Below are 23,317 nucleotides of genomic sequence, written 5' to 3'. Positions count from 1 at the left end.
CTCTCCCGATCAGAGTCTTACACTGGGACCTCCTGAGGGCTGGGATCACAGGCCTGCACCACCGCCATGCTCAGGTGTTGTAGCGAGGAGGTGTGAGGCTCTCCGCAAGCATCAAGGCCAACAGAGTGAACAAATGGAGCCTGCCTTTCCAGTGCTTAGCTGTCCCTCCCAACTTAAACCCAACTACACTGAAAAATCCCCCTCACCCAAGGAAAAAACCCCCAAATCAGCAATCTCTCCAGGTCAGCTTGCAACCATGTACCACCATGTCCCTGGCACAGTCTATGGCATATCCAACGAGGCTCAAGACACCCTGGACGTAGCAACTCCACCTGATCACCCCGCCTTGCCCCTCATCCCATGGCTGTTCTACAGCAAGGGCTGCGCTGCCCCTGTAGGTCTAAGGACTAACTATGTCTGCCTGCTAATTGGGAAGTATCGGGTAAAGTGAGAATTTACTTCAAACACTCAGGGAATATCACACATCCCGTTCTGGCAGACGCCCAGAGGAGACCCACCTTAACAGAAATCTTTGCAGCATGTACCGACAGTCAGCTATAGTATTTCACACAAGCTGTCATCTGTCAGTGTCCTGCAGGTTCCAGCCTCAGGTTATATGGTCAACAATTAAGCATGTTTTATAGAGACAGAATGGAAAGAGGCTTACACAGCAGAGGTGCCAGCACAGCTATCCCCAGAGCTCACCAAAACGGGAAGATTCATGAAGCAGAGCCTCCGTCGTCGTGTCATCCTGAAGCTGTTCGTTCACCCCTGACTGATGGAATCACGCTATCCCTGGTATGAGAAACAGTGTTGTTCCGTGTCCCGAGGGAGCCTGGGCTGTCCTGGGCTGCTGCCACTGCGTTCCTGGTGGGAACAGAGGAACCTCAAGATCAAAGGTTACATTTCTGTCAAGAACAATTGTGACCCCCTTAAACTTTTTTGCATTGCATAACTATAGCCCCTCCACTGAGCTCTGTTTTATTTATTTATTTAGTTAGTTAGTTAGTTAGTTTTTTTTGAGACAGGGTCTCTCTGTGTAGCCCTGGCTGTCCTGGACTCTCTTTGTACACTAAGCTGGCTTCGAACTCACAGAGACCGAACTGCCTCTGCCTCCCAAGTGCTGGCATTAAAGGTGTGAGCCACAATATCCTAACTGTAGCTCCTCTGTTAACATCTGCTTTCATCTTTAGAATAACAAGCCATTTTGCACCTTAGCACAACTCACTCCACAATGGAAGTGCCATTAAGGCTGTAAAACTCAGCACATAGACAGCACCACAAGCCAAAACTAAAACAAAGGCCTAATCCATCAAAGCCCATAGTTCTAGAAAAGTCTCTAAATGTATTAACCTTACTTTTTAGCTTCTGTAGTTCTGATTCTGGCTAACAGTTCTTGTTACATGGAGGATGTCAGGCTGGGCGTGGTGGCGCATGTCTTTAATCCCAGCACTCAAGAGGCAGAGGCAGGTGGATCGCTGTGAGTTGGAGGCCAGCCTGGGTCTACAAAGTGAGTTCAGGCCAGCCAAGGCTACACAGAGAAACCCTGTCTCGAAAAAACAAACAAACAAATGCTCACACTGAGGGCTGGAGAGATGGCTCAGAGATTAAGAGCACTGGCTGTTCTTCCTAATGTCCTGAGTTCAATTCCCAGCAACCACATGGTGGCTCACAACCATCTACAAAGACATCTGACATTCTCTTCTGGCCTGCAGCCCTTACATGCAGGCAGAACACTGTACATAATAAATGAATAAATGTAAAAAATTTAAAAAGAGCTCACACTGAGAAAATACTGTGCTGGGATCCCAAATACCTAATAGAGTTAGATGCTGGCTAATAAATAAAGATTTTCTATTGGTTTAAATCCATATCCAAGCCGTCTTCTCTGGTGGCTAACCCCCAATACTCCTGCCTCCAGGTTCCTGCCCTGTTTGAGTTCTTGCCCTGTCTTCCTTCCATGATGAACAGTAAAGTGGAAGTGTAAACCTTTTCCTCCCACAGTTGCTCTCTGGTCATGATGTTTATCACAGCGATGGTAACTCTCATCAGGTCAGAAATTGGTATCAGGATAGTGGGGTATCGCTGTGACAGACCTGACGGTAGGTTTTTGGGAGGATTACGGAAGGACTTTGGAACTTTGGGCAAGAAAAGCCATTGAGTGTTCAAAGCTTGGTGAGCAAGCCAGCAAGCAGCACCCTCCATGGCCTCAGCTTCAGGGCTTGACTCCAGGTTCCTGTTCTGTTTGAGTTCCTGCCCCGACTTCCGTCAATGATGGATGATGTAAGCTCAATTTTCTTAACAAATTACGAACTTGTTAACTGAGAGTACCTCACTTATAACCCAACTAACCTAAACAATAGGAAAAGAAGGTTAAAGGATACAATAATGTAACCGGAAGGATATCAGTTCTGAGGAACGATTCTCCTGGTGTAATCAGCAGGATTTCTTTTGCTGGAACCTGGAGCAACCAGAATCCGGAACCTTAGCGGGAGCCCGGAGCCCCAAAGCCTTCCCTCAAGCGGTTCTCTCTATGAGCATCTTCAAGTGGAGCAATGAACAGTCAAAACTATCCCCAGTCTCCAAAGGCCCCGCCTCCTGTTTTGGCTCACATTTATACCTCCTCTCAGAATTTGTTCAAGGATGTTTTTCAGTTGGTTAACAACCAATCTCCCCCACACGGTGGTTCAACTTCTGAGGGGATAAACATCACCTGCTCTCTCACATGTCTTTTTTTCACCACCACCCCCAACTTGTGATCTAAACAAAAAACATGCTTATCTCTCTTCAGGATGACGTCTTAGTTTGGGTTTTATTGTTGCGAAGAGACAGCATGACTAAGGCAGCTCTTGTCAAGGACAACACATACTTGGGGTTGCCTTACGGTTTTGGAGGTTTAGCCCATTATCATCATGGCGGGGAGCATTGTGGCGTGCAGACAGACATGGTGCTGGAGGAGGAGCTGAGAGGTCTACATCTGGAGCCTCAGGCAGCAGAAGTAGCCTGTGTGTCAAACTGGGTGTAACTTGAGCATGTCAGACCTCAAAGCCCTCCTCCAGAATGACGCACTTCCTCCAGCAAAGCCACACCCACTCCAATAAGGCCACACCCCCTAAGAGTGCCGCAGTCTATGGGGGCCATTCCTATTCAAGCCACCACAGATTATGACGTGGAAGTGTAAATCAAAGAAACTCTTTCCAGGCTGGAAGATGGCTCAGAGGTTGCTGGCACGGTGGTGGTGCATGCCTTTAGCCTCAGCACTCCGGAGACAGAGGTAGGCCAGCATAGGCTACAACCTTAGTCCAGAACAGCCAGGACTACACAGAGAAACCCTGTGTCAAAAAATAAAAAAAAAATAAAACAAACAAACAAAAACAACAACAGAGAAAATGGTCAGCTTGACTCTTCAGCTGCAGGGCACTCCAAAATCCAAGAGCTCTAGACCTCCGGCCTTTGGCCCTTGGCGATAACTACACCCTTCCCCGGGAACAATGCAGCTTCTAAAACTGAAGCTCAGACCTCCTCTTCAGTATGGCTTTTTGGCCCCTTCCCCTCATTGCTCCTGCCCTCACTCAACCTATTTCTCCTTTTTTTTTTTTTGGTTTTGTTTTATTCTTTGTTTTTTTTTTTTTGAGACAGGATTTCTCTGTGTAGCCCTGGCTGTCCTGGACTCACTTTGTAGACCAGGCTGGCCTCGAACTCACAGCGATCCTCCTGCCTCTGGCTCCCCAGTACTGGGATTAAAGGTATGTGCCACCACTGCCCAGCTTCCTTTTTCCTTATTATTTTTATACTTACCCTACCTTCTCACTCCTTAGAACGTTCCAAGGATAAACCGGGACAAATCAAAGTTCAACACCACCAGTGTTCATCCTGAAGAAAGTCTACTTAGGCTCATTTACAAACTGTGGGTGACCAGAAACATGGATGATAGCTTCTCCATGCATAGATGCTGCATAGCTGCATAGATGGATGGAATCCTGCTTCAATTGTGTGTGTGTGTGTGTGTGTGTGTGTGTGTGTGTGTGTGTGTGTGTGTTCTACCATCTTCAAACTCCAAAGACCCTGAAGCCATGTGCAATCAGGGCACAACTGTACACAGATGGCTGGGGGATGGGGTGCCTGGAATCACAGGTGAAGATTCATGGACCCTCCCGGACCACTCTTCTATAAGAGGATGCCCACAGCCAACAGGCCCTATCACGAGGGACTCTTATAAACAGGCACAGCTGACCTGATAAACATGGTGGCTATTGTGTTCTATAACAATCGGGGGTGGGGTGGGGTGGGAGAAGTGCTATCTGGATTGAAAAAGTGGGGTTTGGGGGGACAGTAGTGGGGCCACCAGAGAGACTCCTGGTTTTCATAAGGGAGAAGCTAGGAAGGTGCCACACCATTTCCGGGGCTAAAGGTACTCCCAGCACCCCTGCAGGAGACAGAAGCTGGACCAGTTGTGTTCTGGGTCTGGTCAGTGCCCAGTGGACACCTTACTGTCCCTCTCCAGGCCACCCCTTCTCACCTGAGTAATTTGCTTCACAGTAGCAAGGGTGTTTGTCCCCAAACCGGTTTGTGCTTGCCTAATCCTCTCTCGCACCTGGGAAACAGGAGAACACAAGGGAAAGAGTGTGGCAAAGTGGAGGCACCTGGGTCCTGTGGGAAAACCTTAACGACGTCTAATTGGGCTGGAGCGAGAGCCCACTCAGTTAAAGAGCTCTCGCCACTCCTCTAGAGGACCCGAGTTCTGTTCCAAGCTCCCATGTCACATGGCCCCCCAGCTCTATTGGCCTCTACCGTCCTCCACAGGCACAAGCCCATATATGTAAATAAATGAATAAATTTAAACATCGCTCACAATGCCGGGTGTGGTGCACACCTTTAATCCAGCACTCACAAGGTAGAAGCAGGCTGTTCTCTGTAGCGAGCTAGGTCGGCATAGTCTACATAAGCCAGAGCGACACAGTGAGACCCTGCCTCCAAACAAAAAGCAACCCACACGTTGGGGCTGGAGAGATGGCTCAGCAGTTAAAAACACTGCTCTTGAAGAGGATCTGGGTTCAATTTCCAGTACCTAATGCTGTCTCACAACCATCTTCTGGCCTCGGCAGGCACGAGGCATGCTTATGGTGCCTAGACACACGTTCAGGCAAACATACACACACATAAAATAGTAAGTCTGAAAACAAAACTTTGAGGGGCTGGAGAGATGGCTCAGTGGTTAAGAGCACTGGCTGTTCTTCCCAGAGGACCTGGGTTCAATTTCCAGCAACCACATGGCAGGCAGCTGTCTGTAACTCCAGTTGCAGATGAGCTGATCCATGCAGACAAAACACCAATGCACACAAAATAAATGATAATTCATCTCAAATTTTATTTTTCAAAGTTTAAAAGAACACAAACATTTGAAAGTCAAATTGTTAGCATACTGCTCCTAGTCTGCCTAGCAACCGATGATGTCAATACCTACCTGTCACTAGTGTGCCCCTGCCCAGGATATAAAAAGGGCAAATTCAAGCCGGGTGGTGGTGGCACATGCCTTTAATCCCAGTGCTTGGGAGGCAGAGGCAGGTGGACCTCTATAAATTCAAGGCCAGCCTGGTCTACAGCAAGGACTACAAGAGAAATCCTGTTCCGAAAAACAAAAACAAACAAAAAAGGGGGCAAACTCACCTCATCTCTCTCTCTCTCTCTCTCTCTCTCTCTCTCTCTCTCTCTCTCTCTCTCTCTCTCTTACTCTTAGTTGGTCTCTCTTACTCTGTCTCCCTCTGTCCCCCTGGGGCACCTCCCCCTTCCTTCTCCCCATGCTTCTACAATAAATCTTATACCATGTATGTTGTGTGGAACATATTTAATACAGTGATTTTTACTTATCTTCATCTGTGGTGGCGTACGCAATCCCAGCACTTGGGAGGCAGAGGCAGACTATGAGTTCGAGGCCAGCCTGGTCTGCAGAGTGAGTTCCAGGACAGCCAAGGTTACACAGAGAAACCCTGTCTCCAAGAACAAAAAAACCATTTTGTTTGTTTGTTTGTTTGGGGTGTGTGTGTGGAGGTTTGAGACAACAGGTTCCTCTGTGTCCCCTTTGGCTGTCCTGGAACTTATGTGTAGACCAGGTAGGTCTAGAACTCAGAGTTTCTCCTGCCAAAGGCATGCACCACCACATACGATTTCAAACAAACATCAAAAAACATTCTCTTTTAAGATCTTACTTTATGTGTCTGAAAGTTTTGCCTACTTGTATGTATGTAGGCATGTATATAAGTATATATGTATATAAGTGTGCACATCATATGCATGCCGGGTGCCTGGGGAGCCCAGAAGAGGGCATAGGATCCCCTGGAACTGTAATTAGAACTGTAATTAGAAGTGACTGCTAGCCAACATGGGGGTGCTGGGAACTGACCCTGGGTCCTCTGCAAAAGTACCACGTGTGGGCTGGAGAGATAGCTTAGCAATTAAAGGGTACTATCTGTCTGCTCTTCCAGAGGTCCTGAGTTCAATTCCCAGCAACCTTGGTTCATAACCATCTACAATGGGATCTGAAGGCCGGGCGTGGTGGCACACGCCTTTAGTCCCAGCACTTGGGAGGCAGAGGCAGGCGGATCGCTGTGAGTTCGAGGCCAGCCTGGTCTACAAAGCGAGTCCAGGACAGCCAAGGCTAACACAGAGAGACCCTGTCTTGAAAAAAACAAAAAACAAAACAAAACAAAAAATACAATGGGATCTGAGGCCCTCTTCTGGCATGCAGGTATACAGCAGATAGGGCATGCATCTACATAAATAATAGATCTAAAAAAAAGAGCAGCAAGTGCTCTTAACCACTGAGCCATCTCTCCAGAGGCTGCCACCCAGGTCTACTTCTTCTCCTAAATAGGCCTCATGTCTGCCTCAGCCTTTCCCCCAGAATCCTTTTAGTTCGTCCTTTGTTAGGCAGGCTTGTCTGACCAGTTGTAATCAATCAGCTTCCAGGAACTCCTGAAATGCTAAAACATTCAACATTGCTAAACCTGCATTTTCCATTCTCCCTCTGTCTCTCTCTCTTTCTCAGATTTATTTGTTTATCTATCTATTTATTATACAGTATTCTGTACTGTACTGCATGTGAGCCAGCAGGCCTGAAGAGGGCACCAGATCTAACTATCGATGGTTGTGAGCCACCATGTGGTTGCTGGGAATTGAACTCAGGACCTCTGGAAGAGCAGTCAGTGCTCTTAACCTCTGAGCCATCTCTCCAGCCTCTCTATCCTCTCTCTTAAGGATTTCTAAATTAGCCAATTGGGAGTAGACCGTAAATTGAATCTTAGCGAGGAAAAGCCAGCTCCGCCTTGAGTTAGGGATAAAAACCAAAAGTCACTGGCACAGTGGCATATGCCTTTGATTCCAGTACTTGGGAGGCAGAGGCAGGAGGATTTCTATGAGTTCCATTCCAGTCAGAACTACACAGTGAGACACTGTCTCAAACAAAACAACCCCACCCACCCACCTCCAAAAAAGAAGTTATCTGGGCCATGTGTGCCACTGCTCCTGTGGCTGGGTTGTGGATGTGCCACGCCCTTAAAAAAAAAAAAAAGAAAGAAACTTGGACTGGAGAGATGACTCAGAGGTTAAGAACACCATCTGCTCTTCTAAAGGTCCTGAGTTCAATTCCCAGCAACCACATGGTGGCTCATAACCATCTATAATGAGATCTGGAGCCCTCTTCTGGTGTACAGGTGTACATACAGGCAGAACATTGTATAAATAATAAATAAAAAAACTACTTGGATGGGCATGGTAGCACACGCCTTTAATCCCAGCACTGGGGAGGCAGAGGCAGGCAGATCGCTGTGAGTTCGAGACCAGCCTGGTCTACAAAGTGAGTTCAGGACGGCCAAGGCTATACAGAGAAACCCTGTCTCAAAAAACAAAAACAAAAACAAAAACAAAGAAGAAAAGAAAAACAAACAAGGGGGAGGGGTGAGACAGTAGAGTGGTTAAAGGACATGTGTGCAATCCTGGGGCCAGAATATTTCTTTTTCTTTTTCTTTTTTTCTTTGAGACAGGGTGGTTGGTGGTGCATGCTTTTAAGCACATGGGATGCTGACAGGCCAGCCAGGACTAAACAGAGACAGGTCTCACCATGTAGTCTTGGCTGGCCTGGACCAGGCTAACCTGGAACTCACAGATATCCACTTGCTTCTGGCTCCTGAGTGTTGGGATTAAAGGTGTGCCCAGCCCAAAATAAAACAAATCTTGCCGGGCATGGTGGTCAGAGGCAGGAGGATTGCTGTGAGTTCAAGGAGTCTAGCACAGCCAAGGCTACACAGAGAAATCTTGTCTCGAAAAACCAAAATAAATAAATAAATAAAAAAGCAAAAACAAAACATAACAAAAACAAAAACAAAATAAAAACCCCAAATCTTATTAAAATTAAAAAAAAAATTGTGGAATTAGATCCAAGATTACTGTGGTCGGAGGCCTGCCCCTTTCGTACTCTCCTCAGATTACAGAGGCATCCTGGGAACCTGTGACTCCATCAGGAGAAGTCCACATAACACCATATCCAGGTATTGCCAAAGCCCCCCAGGTCAGTATCAGATAGTGTGAGTGGGAAAGGCCTTGCTTGGGAACCCTCATGTCCCCGTTGCAGCCTCGGCTTTTTTCTACTCTCTGCAGTTTTCACGCATTCTTCCAGCCTGTAATCTGGGTCCTTGCTATTCTTGGCAGCTTCCGCCTGATTTTCTTTCGGTCTCGTTAGAAGAGAGCCTGTTCTGTGGCAACCTCCAGCCCGGGCAGCCCCATCAAGTCCTGGTCTCCTCCTGCCTGTGTGCTACCTAGAAACACCCACACCCGCTTCCCGCCATGGTTTCTTCCCACCTGGAGCTTGCCCTGGATGTCGTGGGTAGGCAGACCGCCCGAGTGTGAAGTTCATCTGGACTCAAGTCCCCAGAGAGGCAGTTAGAGAGGCTGAGGGTTCTGGGTGCATTAGGGGGACGGATGGCCTGAGGCCCGAGGGAAGCAGCCCTGTCAGGCTACCGCCAAGTGCAGACCGCAGGCAAAGCACAGGGAGGCATTTTAGAGATGGAAGAAGTGAGGGGGGACAGGACCGACAGTTTGGCTGTCTCCGGAGGCCAACAAGTTTGGGGTGCAGGCTGCCCAGCAGTGTTATGGGTGACAGAGGTATGAGTTTTCTCTTCCGTTAACCCAAACTTGGCCTAACTTATGCTCTCAGGCCAGTCCTGGATAACACAGGGCTGGGGGTGGGCGAGGGTGGAGGTGACACTGACCTCTAGAGGTACCACAGGACTCCTGCCTGGGTGAGGAAGAGATGCTGGGTGCCAGGTGGGCTACGCACAAGTCTCACTCCAAAAAGCTGGAGGGGTTGTGGAGTCCTGAGGGAAGACATTTACAGCGGTTGGGTCAGAGATTTCTCTGCAAAGCCTCATTCTCCAACCCCCGCCCCAAATACAAACAACAGGGGGTTCTCTGTGTAGCCCTCACTGTCCTAGAACTCACTTTGTAGACTAGGCTGGCCTTGAAATCAGAGATCTGCCTGCCTCTGCCTCCTCAGTGCTGGGATTAAAGGAGCAGGCAACCGCCCCACTAACTCATAATCATAACTTTATTAACACAGCCTCGTTCTAGATGAGCACCCTGAAGACAACAGTGCCGCCATGTGGATGATTGAAAAACAGCAAGAAACTGGTGTCTGCCTGGGTTCCAAGGTGGCCTTAGCAAATGGGCAAAGAGCAGCCTCGGCCGTCCTCGGCCATCCTAGCAGCGTGACCTTCTCCAGCTAGCTCATGCAACTCTCAGCTTTGTTAAACTAAAAGATGGGAGGCCAGGTGTGGTGGCGCACGTCTTTAATCCCATCACTTGGGAGGCAGAGGCAGGCGGATCGCTGTGAGTTCGAGGCCAGCCTGGTCTACAAAGTGAGCCCAGGACAGCCAAGGCTACACAGAGAGACCCTGTCTCGAAAAACTTAAAAAAAAAAAAAAAAAGCAGCAAGTGCTCTTAACCACCAAGACATTTCTTCAGTTTCAAAATTAGAAGAAAAAAATATTTAAAAGTTCAAGGTCATTTTTAGCTACTTTTACTGAGTTCGAGCCCAGTTTGGGCTACATGAGGCCTTGTCTCAAAAAATGAATAAAAAGCCAGACATGGTGGCTCATGCCTTTAATCCCAGCACTCGGGAGGCAGAGGCAGGCGGATCTCTGTGAGTTCGAGGCCAGCTTGGTCTACAGAGTGAGTCCAGGACAGCCAAGGCTACAGAGAAACCCTGTCTTGAAAAACCAAAAAAAAAAAAAAAAAAAAGGGAAAGAAAAGAAGCCTTACACACAAGATCTACTGGGCAAGACACAAGAGGATGGCGGCCTCTGCTTGGGTGAGAAGCAGTAAAAAGAACCAAGCAAGAGACAGATTTAGATTGGGGGTGGAGTTTTCCAGGCCGGAGATTGGGTAGAATTTCAAGGCAAGGCCAAGGATTTGCAGGTTTTCGAGCTTAGGGACTGCTGCGGTTCTGTGACCTTTCATCCTCCAGACAGATGTGCCAAAGGGCAACTGGGTTATCAGATCCCGCTTGGTGGGAGGCGGGGAGGACCATTGCACAGATATCTCAGATGACAGTCCCCTGCCGTGTCAAATATCCTGGCCCCTATCTTCCCTCCCCTCCCTCCCTCCCTTACTACTGCCCTGCCCCCTCGCCCCTTCCTTCTTTTCTGGAGTTCCGTCTTTGCTTTGTAAGGTTGGCAGGTGTGTGCTTCTGCCTGCTGGGGTGCTATGACACAGCATGGGTTCTGTGTAAAACAGAGTATGTGCGCGGAGTTGAGCAGAGGAGGTGGAGTCTAGGCAGGAAAGAGCCAAAGGAAGTAGAAACAGGAGCAAGAGCAGGTTGGCCTTTTCAAGATGGTTTTCCTGGGCTGGAGAGATGGCTCAGCGGTTAAGAGCACTGACTGCTCTTCCTAGAGGTCCTGAGTTCAAGTCCCAGCAACCACATGGTGGCTCACTACCATCTATAATGTGATCTGATGCCCTCTTCTGGCCTGCAAATGTATATATGCAGGCAGAGCACTGTATACATAGTAATAAATAAATCTTTAAAAAAACAAAAAAGAAAGACGGTTTTCCTAACAGAGTTTTAACGGAGAGGACTTTCTAATTGCACCACCCGCAGCCTCACTGGTTGGGGGCTGTGAACCTTCGCTTGGATTAAGAGGCATTTAGTAAGAGAGATTTGCGTTTTGGTTTGGTTTGTTGACAGCCCCCCTGTAGGATCTCAGTCCGAAACAGCAGACCAGCCAATATTACCTCTGAGTATGCCCTTAACAACATCCTTCTCTGTAGGAAATAGTCCCTGGTGTGTTTCTGAGGGTGATGGAACACAGAGCTATAGTTTAGCTGTGGTTCCTAACGTAGGGGAATTTGAAGCAAAAAAGTTAGGAAGGCTAAGAGTGTGTGTCATAAACATGTAAGGGCCACCAGCAGGTGCCCAGAGTAGATAAGATAATGACGTCAGCCATATGCTGAACGAGCGTGATAAGAGTGACGTAGAAAGCTAGATTAACAGAAACGTGTGAATTAGAAATGATAAGGTTAAGTTAAGTATAAAAGCCCTGAGAAGAAGCAGTCAGTTATCTCGCCTTCACCATGACTGCCTAAACACGGCCAGTTCGTGAACGAGATCCACCGATGCAGACGCGGACCGAACCTCTGACGATCTGAAACCGGAAGCCAGAAACCACATAACTTCGGACTAACACGGAGCGGTCGAGCAAACAACGTCGCGGCTCCGAACCTGACAAGCTGGACACGACTCTTCGATCAGGTTGTATACCCTTATGCTATGAACTGTTAGATGCCACTCCTATTAGGATTAAGATAGTGTTAAGTATATAGATTATGCTGGTATTAGTCTGGTTGCTTGTGGTTTTATGGAAACATTATAGAAGATTGTAACAAATGGAATGGTATTGGTGGTTTGCACTAGTAGTGGCCACCACAGCTTTAGTGTGGTGTTGTTTTTGCATCGCTTTCTTACTGGAACACCCAGTGAGTTTCAATAAATGCCTTTGCTCCACTATCACTAACGTGTCACAGACTGAGTCTCTTCGGGATCCTGAGTGCGGAGTGCTCAGTGCTCGCGACAGTGTGACTCCTTACTTTCCCAGGGTGGGGTGGGGGGCGAGGAGGCGCTTTACACCCCATGAAGAGCGGCAGCAGTGGGGGTCCAGTCACGCTGTGTTTCGGATCATCACAAACTGAAAATAAGCATCACGGGCCAGAAGGAAGTCATCAGCCTGGAGGAGTCTGTGCAATTAAGTCCTGGGCGAGCTTCGCAGCTTCTTCTTCCTAGTTAAGCGCTAGGCTCACAACAGGTGGCGCAATGCGGGCCGTTTTACCACAAGACTTTTCCAGCCTGTTCCTGGGTGGCTCCTACAAGCAAGACATCCACGGGATGTCTGAAAGCAAAGCGCTTGCCCACGCGGGGCGTGAGTCCATCTAGCGCAGGGAGAAGGGGGGTCTCGACACAAAGCCGTACCCCTGCTCTCTCATACTCTCCCTGAGTCCTCTGAGGTTTGTGATCCAAGCTAGGCTTTCATAGACTTCGCTCAGCTGGGCGTGGTGTTGGATGGCTCGGGGCGCCGCCTGCTGGCCGCAGCTCCGCTCGCAATCTGTCCTAGGCCTAGAGCACCATCCGGATCGCAGGTGCTCACAGCATCTGTTCCCGGTGTACCGGGAGTCCCACAAGGAGTCCGCTGTAAGTAAATCTTGAAAAACGAAAGTTGCTGAATGGCTGATACTGTAAAAGGGCCTTAGGGAGGGGGATCCAGCCCAGCTGCTCTGACCCACCCAGTCAACAGTGGTCTCTGAAGTCCACGCCCACGTTGCTCACTGAAACTGATGTGATCCATCTTGTAGACGTTTGCAACATGCAAAATGATGGTGTGTGGTTTCATTCTAACCTGAGACCCGGGACCCCTCTCAGCGTCGTCCCCACTGGCTCCTTTTGCGACAGGGTCTCATGGAGTCCAGGCTGGCCTCAGCCTCTAGATGTATCTGAGAAAGACCTTACACGTAAGGTCCTCCGCCCCTCACTTTCTGGGTGCTGAGATTACAGGTCTGAGCTGCATTTTGAGACCCTGTTTCAACCAACCATCAACACTTTGGCTATGCGACCAAGACTCCAAGCTTCGTTCATCACTTCGTTTTGAAAATGGGATTACGTGGTAGCGCACGCCTTTATCCCAGCACTCGGGAGGCAGAGGCAGGTGGATATCTGTGAGTTCGAGGCCAGCCTGGTCTAGAAAGTGAGTCCAGGTCAGCCAAGCCTACATCGGGGAACCCTGTCTTGAAAACAACAACAAACAAAAAGAAAGAAAGAAAATGGGACTATATCTGACAACGCAGTACGATGGGTATGGGATGTAAACAAGAAAACGCAGTTAAGAAAAGCTGCAAGGGTCAAGTGAAGAGAGATGGACAGGAGGAGAGGCGAGGTCCCCCTCCACCCCCTAACATCACAGACACTCTGTGGGATGCAGCGCTGGGATTATGCATGTAACGCAGTGAGAGGACAGTTCTCTCCTTCCATCTTTATTCGGGTCCTGATGAGAAAACAGGAGTCAGGACATCTTGCTGCGCAGAGCCATCCCAGTGGGCCTCCCTTGAATATTTTTTATGAGTTTGGCTGAAGCCATAAGTGAGGGACCTTTGGGTATAAAGGCCAACGGTGCTGGGCACATGGGTGAGTTGTTGGTGGAGTGTTTGCCTGGCGTCTTTAAAGCTCTGGATTTGGGGGCTGGAGAGATGGCTCAGAGGTTAAGAGCACTGCTTGCTCTTCCAGAGGTCCTGAGTTCCGATCCCGGCAACCATATGGTGGCTCACAACCATCTATAATGAGATCTGGTGCCCTCTTCTGGTGTACCTGCAGGCAAAATGTAATAAATAAATTTTAAAAAGCAAAAGCTCTGGGTTTGATCATTATTCCTACATAAAACATGTGTATGGGGCTGGAGCGGTTGAGAGCACTGCTGTTCTGTCAGAGGACCAGGGTTCAATTCCCAGCATTCACATGGCTGCTCACAACTATTTGTAACTCACACCAACATTTATGCAGGCAAAGCAACAATACATGTGAAATGAAAATAAATAATTTTTATAAAACAGTTGTGGGGCTGGAGAGATGGCTCAGAGGTTAAGAGCACTGACTGCTCTTCCAGAGGTCCTGAGTTCAATTCCCAGCAACCACGTGGTGGCTCACAACCATCTATAATGTGATCTGATGCCCTCTTCTGGCCTGCAGGCACACATGCAGGCAGAACACTGTATATATAATAAATAGAATTTTTCTCCCCCAGTTTTTCGAGACAGGGTTTCTCTGTGTAGCCTTGGCTGTCCTGGACTCACTTTGTAGACTAGGCCGGCCTTGTACTCACAGTGATCCTCCTGCCTCTGCCTCCCAAGTGCTGGGATTAAAGGCATGTGCCACCACCACACCCAGCTAATAAATAAATCTGAAGGGAAAAAAAGGAGTGGAAACAGTTGTCCATGCCTCTAATCCCAGCACTCGGGAGGTAGAGGCAGGGGGATCGCTGTGAGTTCAAGACCAGCCTGGTCTACAAAGTGAGTCCAGGACAGCCAAGGCTAGCACAGAGAGACCCTGTCTCGAAAAACAAAAACAAAAACAAAAACAAAAAAAAAAGAAAGAAAGAAAGAAAAAAGAAAAAGAAAAAGAATCAATACAAAGTTTAAAAAAGAAAGGCCAGGTATGGTGGCACATGTCTTTAATCCCAGCACTTGGGAGGCAGAGGCAGGTGGCTCTCTGTGGGCTTGACGTCAGCCTGGTCTACAAAGAGAGTTCCAGGGCAGCTAGAGCTACACAGAGAAACCCTGTCTTGAAAACAACAACAAAAGATGTGTGTGTGTGTGGGGGGGGTGTCTCTCACTGATTGGCTAGGCTGACTAGCCGATGAGCTCATGCCATCCACCTGTCCCTACTTCCCTCGCACAGGGTTGACAGGTGTGTGCCACTCACGACAGCTTTTCCCATAATAGGTTCTGAGTATCCTGAAAAAACAACAACAACAACAACAAAACCTCTTCTTCCATCTCCTCTCCCCCGTGGCCAGTTGTTCCTCTACATTAGGAGATAAGTACTAGGTTTCATCCTGTTGGGCCACGGTCCTGCCCATTTTGGCAAGTTTTTGTGTGTGTGTCTTTCTCCCATTATGGAAAGTTCTTTATCTGCAAACAGAACCTGTCTCCATGGAAAGCAAGTGGCCCGTGCAGTGAGCTGGGCACACTTCACTGTTGGCTTTTTAATATTTTTGTCTTTGTAGCTCAGGATGGCTTCAAACTTGCTGTGTAGCCAAGAATGACTTTGAGTTCTTCTTTTCTTTCTATCTTTTTTTTTCCACCACCGCCTGGCTTTGTATTGATTCTTTATGAATTTCACATCATGCACCTCAATCCCATTCATTCCATGTTTCTTCTTATCTGCCATCTGATCTTGCAACCTCTCCCCAGAAGAAAAAAGAAAAAGGAAAAAAAAAATAAAGAAAAAAATAAAGAAAAATAAGCATCTCACCATAGAGGCTGTGGTGTGCCGCACGCAGCACACCCTTTTGCCCAAACACCTTTACTTGCAAATGTTCGTTGCAATGAGTCATTGGTCTGGTTTGAGGCCTCTGGCTTCGGCTACATTATCATTAATACTGGATCCTTCACCCAGATTCCTGTCAGATACCCTGTTGTTGCCCTGTGTCATGGAGGTCCTGCAGCTTAGGTTCTGCAGGACCGGCCCCTTCACGTGCTCCAGCAGTTCACAGATGGGGTGGAAGTTGGGGTGGGCCAACTCAGAGCACAAAACCCAGGCCTAGCTGGAAGCTGAGTTGGTCAGCTCACCAGCTCTCCTGCTTCCACACTAGGAGGGCCAGCTCTAGAGCAGCGCCTGGGCTCGCTCAGCCAAGGCAGCAACCGGCAAGGGGCGGGGCCAGCTCTCCACCGTTCATGTGGTGGGGGAGGGGGTTTCTACTGCACGACCCAGGTGAGGTGCCAATCTGCTCTCCAAAGTGCTGCAGCGGGTGAGGGGTGGGGCCAGATACCTGGAATTTTTTGTTGTTGCTGTTTTTGGTTTTTCTTTTTCTCCCCCTCACTGTCCCCCTCCCCACGCTACTGGTTTTTTGAGACAGGGTTTCTCTATGTAGCCCTGGCTGTCCTGGACTCACTTTATATACCAGGCTGGCCTCGAACTCACAAAGATCCACTTGCCTCTGCCTCCAGAGTGCTGGGATTAAAAGCATGCACCACCATGCCTGGTCTTGGAAGATGATGATGACAATGACGATGACGATGACGATGACGATATACACAGTGCTCTGCCTGCATGTACACCTGCAGGCCAGAAGAGGGCATCAGATCACATTATAGATGGTTGTGAGCCACCACGTAGTTGCTGGGAATTGAACTTAGGACCTGTGGAAGAGCAATCAGTGCCCTTAACCTCTGAGCCATCTCTCCATCCCCCCTGTAAGTTTTAATATGTTGACGAGGCTGGCCTTGAACTCATAGATGTTGCTCTAACCGTAGGGGCGTTCTGTGTCCTGTCCTAGCACCCGGATGATGAGATGGAGATCTGTTGCATTTGTTAAAAGCCTTATGCACTGCAGCTGGTCAGCTTCTCATCCTTTCTAACCCAACTGGGCTAGCCTGGCCCCGTTACCTGCCATCTAGTCTTGCCCTGGCTCCTCTGGCTCCATCTCTGTTCCCATGTTGTGGCGACCTTCTCTGGACGACCATCCCGTCTCCCGCTCTGCTCTACCTGGACCCCTCCTCCTGGGACCGCAAGCCCCACCTACTCCTCTCTTGCCTGCTATAGGCTGTTCAGCTCTTTGTCGACCAATCAGAGATGACGGGAAAACATTTTTACACAACATCGAGACAGGAGGTTCTTCAGTTGCAGTATCACAATCTGTTAGCATTTAGCTCGCTCCAGGTTCAGGCACAGTTGAACATACAGAGACACACCTTAGCACAGTGTGAATGAACGTCGGCTCCACACATACAAATCTGCCCGCCTCTGCCTCCCGAACGCCCTTGATCCCATGGCAGGGTTCCCGGCAGGCACCACCGCATGGGCAGACTGGACAGCCTTGGGAGAAACAGAAATCCACAAAGAAGCCTGGCAAGAAGGCTCAGCTGGTAAAGGCTGGGTTGGTGCCCAAGCACGAAGACCTGAGGGGGGTACCCAGAACCTATTATGGGAAAAGCTGTTGTGGCACACACCTGTCATCCCTGTGAGAGGGAAATAGGGACAGGTGGATGGCAGGAGCTCATCGGCTAGTCAGCCTAGCTAATCGGTGAGAGACATTCCCCCCCCACACACACACACATACACATCTTTTTGTTGTTGTTTTCAAGACAGGGTTTCTCTGTGTAGCCCTAGCTGTCCTGGAACTCTCTTTGTGGACCAGGCTGGCCTCAAGTTCACAGAGATCAACCTGTCTATGTTTCGTGAGTGCTGGGATTAGAGATGTGTGCCACCATGCCTGGCGAGAGACCACCATCAAAATAATTAATAATAATAATAATAATAATAATAATAATAATAATAATAATAATGTGGTGGGGTGCTCAAGAGATGGCTCAGAGGTTAAGAGCACTGTCTGTTCTTCCAAAAGTCATGAGTTCAATACCCAGCAATCATATGGCGGCTCACAACCCTCTACAATGAAATCTGGTGCCCTCTTCTGGCATGCAGGTGTACATGCAGGCAGAATGTTGTATAAATAATGAATACATAAATCTTTTTTTTTAATTTATTTAATTTTTATGTGCATTGGTGTAAAGATGTCATATCCACTGAAACTGGAGTTACAGACAGGTGTGAGCTGCCATGTGGGTGCTGGGAATTGAACCTGGGTCCTTTGGAAGAACACACAGTGCTCTTAACCACTGAGCCATCTCTCCAACCCCCTGAGTACATAAATCTTAAAAACAAACAAACAAGGTGGGGTGCTGGAGAAGTGGCTTGTCCTTAAGAGCACTGACTGCTCTTGTGGGAGACCCAGGTTCAATCACCAGCACCCACACAGAGGTCATAACTGCCTCAATCTAGTGCAGGGGAGCTGACATCTTTTTGCGGTCTCTGAAGGCACTGCACACATGTGACATACAGACATACATGCTGGCAAGAAACCCATACACATAAAAAGAAAATAAAGAGGAGGGAGGGAAAAGGTGGAGAGTAATTAAGAGAGACAGGAAAACATGCGATGTCCACCTCTGCCAGGGACCAAACGGCCTGTGGCCGACCCCCACCCATTCAGCATCTGCAGCAAACATCCTGCTGGGCCACTCATTAGGCATGCAAGGCATCCGGCTTAGTCCTGAGAAGAGAGCGATCCGATCCTGAGATAACCACAGAGACATCCTGCTTTGTCTCACCTAGGAAGACCCCTCCCCTTGCAAATGTTCCCGGGGCTCAACCCCAGAAGATTTTGTACTTTTCCATTTACTCTCCCCGCTTACCCCGCCCTCCCTAAAGCAGGTTTTAAAAAGCCTGCCCCCACCCTCAATAAATGGCTCTTGACAAGTTACTGTTCGCTTGAGCCCTGCGTCTCTCTCGCCCATATCTTTAACCACAGGTTGCGACCCCCCTCGGCCCCCCAATAACTGACCAGCTGGACTGGTTATGTGGACTATTTACGTGGACTAGTTACACCTCTGTGCAACACACAAACACACACTTACACTCAATCCAGGAAGTCTAATCACTTGAATTCAATCTCTAAACCCACATGGTGGAAGAGAAAACTGATTCTCTCTCTCTTTTTTTAAAGGATTTATTTATTTATTTATATAGTGGTTTTGCCTGTATATACAACTGCACTCCCCAAGAGGGCACCAGATCTCATTGTAGATGCTTATGAGCCACCATGTGATTGTTGGAAATTGAACTCAGGACCTTTGGAAAAACAACCAGTGCTCTTAACCTCTGAGCCATCTTTTCAGCCCGAAAACTGATTCTCTGCAGTCATTCACAGCACAGCACACACTACACACCTGTGCATCTGCAGAGAAATAAATAATGTAAATACATGTAAATAAATCATGTAAAAATAACTGAGAAGTAGAAAATCTGAAATGAGTTCACCTAATTTTCCTGCTGCAGGCCCCAGACAAAGACAGAGCGGCAGCTGGTTTGGCTCTTCAAGTAGACCGTTAGGCACAGCAGGCCATCCTTTCTATTGACTGAGAAAGGCTGAGGGACTGTTCATAATCCTAGTGTTGACACACATCGGCAGGTGATCCTCAGGCTCAGCCACCAAGGTCCACGGCTGCTGTGACCACACCACGCACCATTCTGTTATTGAGAAAGGGTCTCTGCGTAGCCTTGGCTGACCTGGAATTGGCTATGTAAACTAGGTTGGCCTTGAACTCAGAGATCCACCTGCCGCTGCCTCCCTAGGGCTGGGATTACAGATGTTCCAGGTGTGCACCGCCACGCACGGTTTATGTGGTGCTGGGAAATGAACCCTGGGCTCTCTGCATGCTACACAGCCATTTTACCAGCTGAGCCACAGACACCTTTAATCACAACACTCAGGGAGGCAGAGGGGGCAGGAGGATCACCGTGAGTTCAAGGCTAGCCTAGTCTACAAAGCTAGTCTAGGACAGCCAAGAATAGAAATCCTGTCTTGAACACGCCCCCCCCCCCAAAAAAAAGACACAGTGTGGCACATTCTGTAGGGCAGTAGGGAAATTTGAGGGTCTCTGTGACCTCAGGGGACAGCACTGGGACGGGCCATGGGAGGCAGTTTGGAACAACTGTAGCCGGTGAGTTCAGACTCCAGGAGCCTGGCTCTGAGCTGCTTACTGTAGGTATATTTACAGACAACTCAATCTGGTGACAACTGTATCCTTGTGATGATTAGCACCAACCTGCACCCATAATAGAGCATATCTGGGGCCAGGGGCTGGTGGTGGCACACACCTTTAATCCCAGCACTTGGGAGGCAGAGGCAAGCGGATCGATGTGAGTTCAAGGCCAGCCTGGTCTACAAAGCGAGTCCAGGACAGCCAAGACTACACAGAGAAGTCCTCCCCAAAACAAACAAAAAACAAAACAAAACAACCGACCAAACGAAAATGAAGCTGAAAGATGAAATAAACCCTTTCTTCCCCAAGTTGCTTTTGGTCATGGTGTTTATCACAACAATAGAAGCCCAAACCAAGAAATGCCTGCCTCAGCATAGATCAAACTTGAATCTTTGCCAAGTCCGGACCTCTAGCCTCACAGAATAATTCCCAGCATGCCTAGCAGCCAACTGACCCTAAGCAGAAGTGTGGAAGAAGCTCAGCAAAAAGGCAGACATGAGCCGGGCGTGGTGGTGCACGCCTTTAATCCCAGCACTCAGGAGGCAGAGGCAGGTGGATCGCTGTGAGTTCGAGGCCAGCCTGGTCTACAAAGGGAGCCCAGGACAGCCAAGACTACACAGAGAAACCCTGTCTCAAAACAACAACAACAACAAAAACCCAAAAGAACAAAAAAATAAAAAATAAAAATAAAAAAATAAAAGAAGGCAGACGTCCAGGAATGAGGCCCATAGTGCTCATCCGTCATTGACCTATGCTCAGGCACTCAGTAGACGGCAGTCCAATTTAATATTTAAACAAGAGGCTAAATATTGATATAGTAGCCAGGGGAAATTAGTCCCCTAGCCCTGAGTTGCCGGGAAAGACAGCACTGCTGGAAACTGCCTATCTGGACAGCCTGGAAGCCTCAATAGGTAATTAAGGGAGAGCTTGCTGTGGGCCCCTTGTGGGTTGCCTCCATCAGCCTTGGACAAAAACATCTGTAAACAGACTAGCCAGTGAGAAACCACAGGGCACCCCCCACACACACAAACCCCAGATCTGATTTCATGTCCCCAGGACATGTTCTGCCCAAGCCACACCTCCTTTTTTCTTTCTCAGAATCCAGCTGCACAGCAAATGGTTTGACTTCTCCAGAAAAGAGGCAGCCTGGGTTGCCAGGGTATCCATTTACTGGCGGATTGGGCCAGGGCATGGGAAATGCTTGCAGGGTATCTGGAATCAGGCCCTGGCAAGAGAGTGGGGGAACCTGGCAAGGCAGTTGTGTCTCTGTGTGTGTTTGGGTCTGGGGCTCTAGTCTGTGGGGGCAATGAAGTCTGTGCTGGGCATGGTGGCGCACGCCTTTAATCCCAGCACTCGGGAAGCAGAGGCAGGTGGATCGCTGTGAGTTCAAGGCCTGCCTGGTCTACAAAGTGAGTCCAGGGCAGCCAAGGCCACACAGAAAAACCTTGTCTAAAAAAAAAAAAAAAAAAAAGATACAGAACACCAGAAAATAACAGCATGCCCTGGAGAACAGGGAGGCTGGGCCTGGATGACAGGAGCAAACGCCTGACTCGGTCCTAGACTGAGAGAGGCTTTGAGGCCCAGTGAGGAGATCCCAGCACCCACTGTCACAGGCCCTGTTCATGTGCTTCCAGGGTTGCTTAACGTCCAGCTGGAGAGCCCTCTTTCCCAGCTTCCTACCTCTGAGTTGTGGCTGTTTTCGGCTTGCTCCTCTTGCAAAGCGGAGCTGAGCTGCACCAGCTGCCAGAGTAACTGCAGCCATCAAAGAAGCCACACCTGTGTGTCCCTCAATCTTTCACTAGTGAACCCCACCTTCCACATCGGGGAGTGGAGGTTCAGTCTAGACCCTTCCAGAGTTTAGTCATTGCTAGATGGAGGCAGGCTTGCAGGGCTTGTGTGGGCTGGGAGCTGGATGCTCCTTTTGGGGGGGGTGGGGAGTGACAGGGTTGAGACAGGGTTTCTCTATGTAGCCTTGGCTGTCCTAGACTCACTTTGTAGACCAGACTGGCCTCGAACTCACAGAGATCCACTTGCCTCTGCCTAACCCTGAGATGCATTTGGCAAGTGCTCACTTTCTTTCTTTCTTTCTTTCTTTCTTTCTTTCTTTCTTTCTTTCTTCCTTTCTTGTGTGTGTGTGTGTGTGTGTGTGTGTGTGTATGTAGGTTTATTTTGATCTTTTAATCTTTTCCCTAATCTGACTTCTTTCCCCTCAGTCTTGTCTCTAGGCTTTCAGTCCACAGGATTAAAGTGAACTAGATGTCATTTATTTTGGACTTCAACTCCAATTTTATTTGCAAGTTGGGACCGTCACATTTTCACCACCACAGTGGACTTTGAGAGCCTACAAACCTAGGTACCTAAACATCTGCGGAAACCTCAGGCCTGGGAGACTGCTGCAGGTAGACTGAGGCACACTCACAAAAGTGAGAGTCAAACTCTAAAGCTGGAGCCTGTTTGTTTTGCTGGGTGTCTGTTGTTTGTGTCCCATCACTCAGACCCCCTCGAAGCACACAGAACGCTCCTGAGTCACTAACCTCAGTTTCAGGCCCATTCCATTTGGGAAGACATGACAGCAGGGGTGCGAGGCAGCTGGTCCCATTGCACGTGCAGCCAGGGAGCAGAGGTGAATGCTTGGTGCTCAGCATGTTTTCTTCGTCCTATTCAGTTTAGGACCCCAGTCCATGTGATAGTGCTGCCCATAAGTGCTCACTTTCAAGACCTTTGCAGGGGCAGGCTGAAAACCCAGAGATCTAGGATGATTCCCCAGGGTGCTGTGTGGCCAGGGGAGGCTCAGTCCTAGAAGGCATCCTAAAGGCAGTGGGCATTGTGGGTAGCAATGGCAGTTGGTGGGGAAGGTGGCTGGGAGGGGCACGGCAGGCTGCAGGACAGGGGTATAGCGAGTTCCAAGTAGGAAGGAGCCAAGTGTGGATGGAGGGGGGGGGGGCCGAGCTATGGAAGGTCCTGAATGCTGGGCCGAAGTGTTTTGTTTTGTAGGCAGCAGGGAGCTCTGGGAGAGCTTTTGGGGAGGGGGGGTGCTGTATTTCATTTCTGCGTGTTATCACATGCTTAGGGTGTCGCCGTAGCTACACGATGATCATGAGACCAAACAACCCCCAACCCTAAGAGATCAATTCACATGTTCCAGTGTGGACAGTTATATACAGTGTTTGTGGGGTTTTTTTTGTTTTTTGTTTTGGAGTAAAGCCTGTAATTCTAAAATGAAAAGGGAGAAATTAAAAAGATTGGCCATTGCCGGGCGTGGTGGCGCACGCCTTTAATCCCAGCACTTGGGAGGCAGAGGCAGGCGGGTCGCTATGAGTTCGAGGCCAGCCTGGTCTACAAAGTGAGTCCAGGACACCCAAGGCTACACAGAGAAACCCTGTCTCGAAAAACCAAAAAAAAAAAAAAAAACCAAAAAAAAAAAAAAAAAAAAGATTGGCCAGGTGGGGAGTGGTGGCACACA

At 48.8% G+C, this 23,317-nt stretch overlaps 1 long non-coding RNA gene across 1 annotated transcript; it reads right to left on the bottom strand.

The window, feature by feature from the left end:
* Positions 1 to 536: 536 nt before the first annotated feature.
* Positions 537 to 12,992, bottom strand: LOC311578626. Its single transcript, XR_014772915.1, has 3 exons — positions 12,939 to 12,992; positions 4,520 to 4,594; positions 537 to 867 (listed from the first exon to the last, which is right to left on the bottom strand). It is a non-coding gene; the product is annotated as an uncharacterized lncRNA (long non-coding RNA).
* Positions 12,993 to 23,317: the final 10,325 nt, after the last annotated feature.

This window comes from Acomys minous (assembly GCF_964271855.1).
Source record: "Acomys minous genome assembly, chromosome: 12".
In the NCBI taxonomy this organism is placed as follows: Eukaryota; Metazoa; Chordata; class Mammalia; order Rodentia; family Muridae; genus Acomys; species Acomys minous.
Note: the sequence above shows the minus strand (reverse complement) of the source record. Positions and strands in the feature narration are given on the sequence as shown.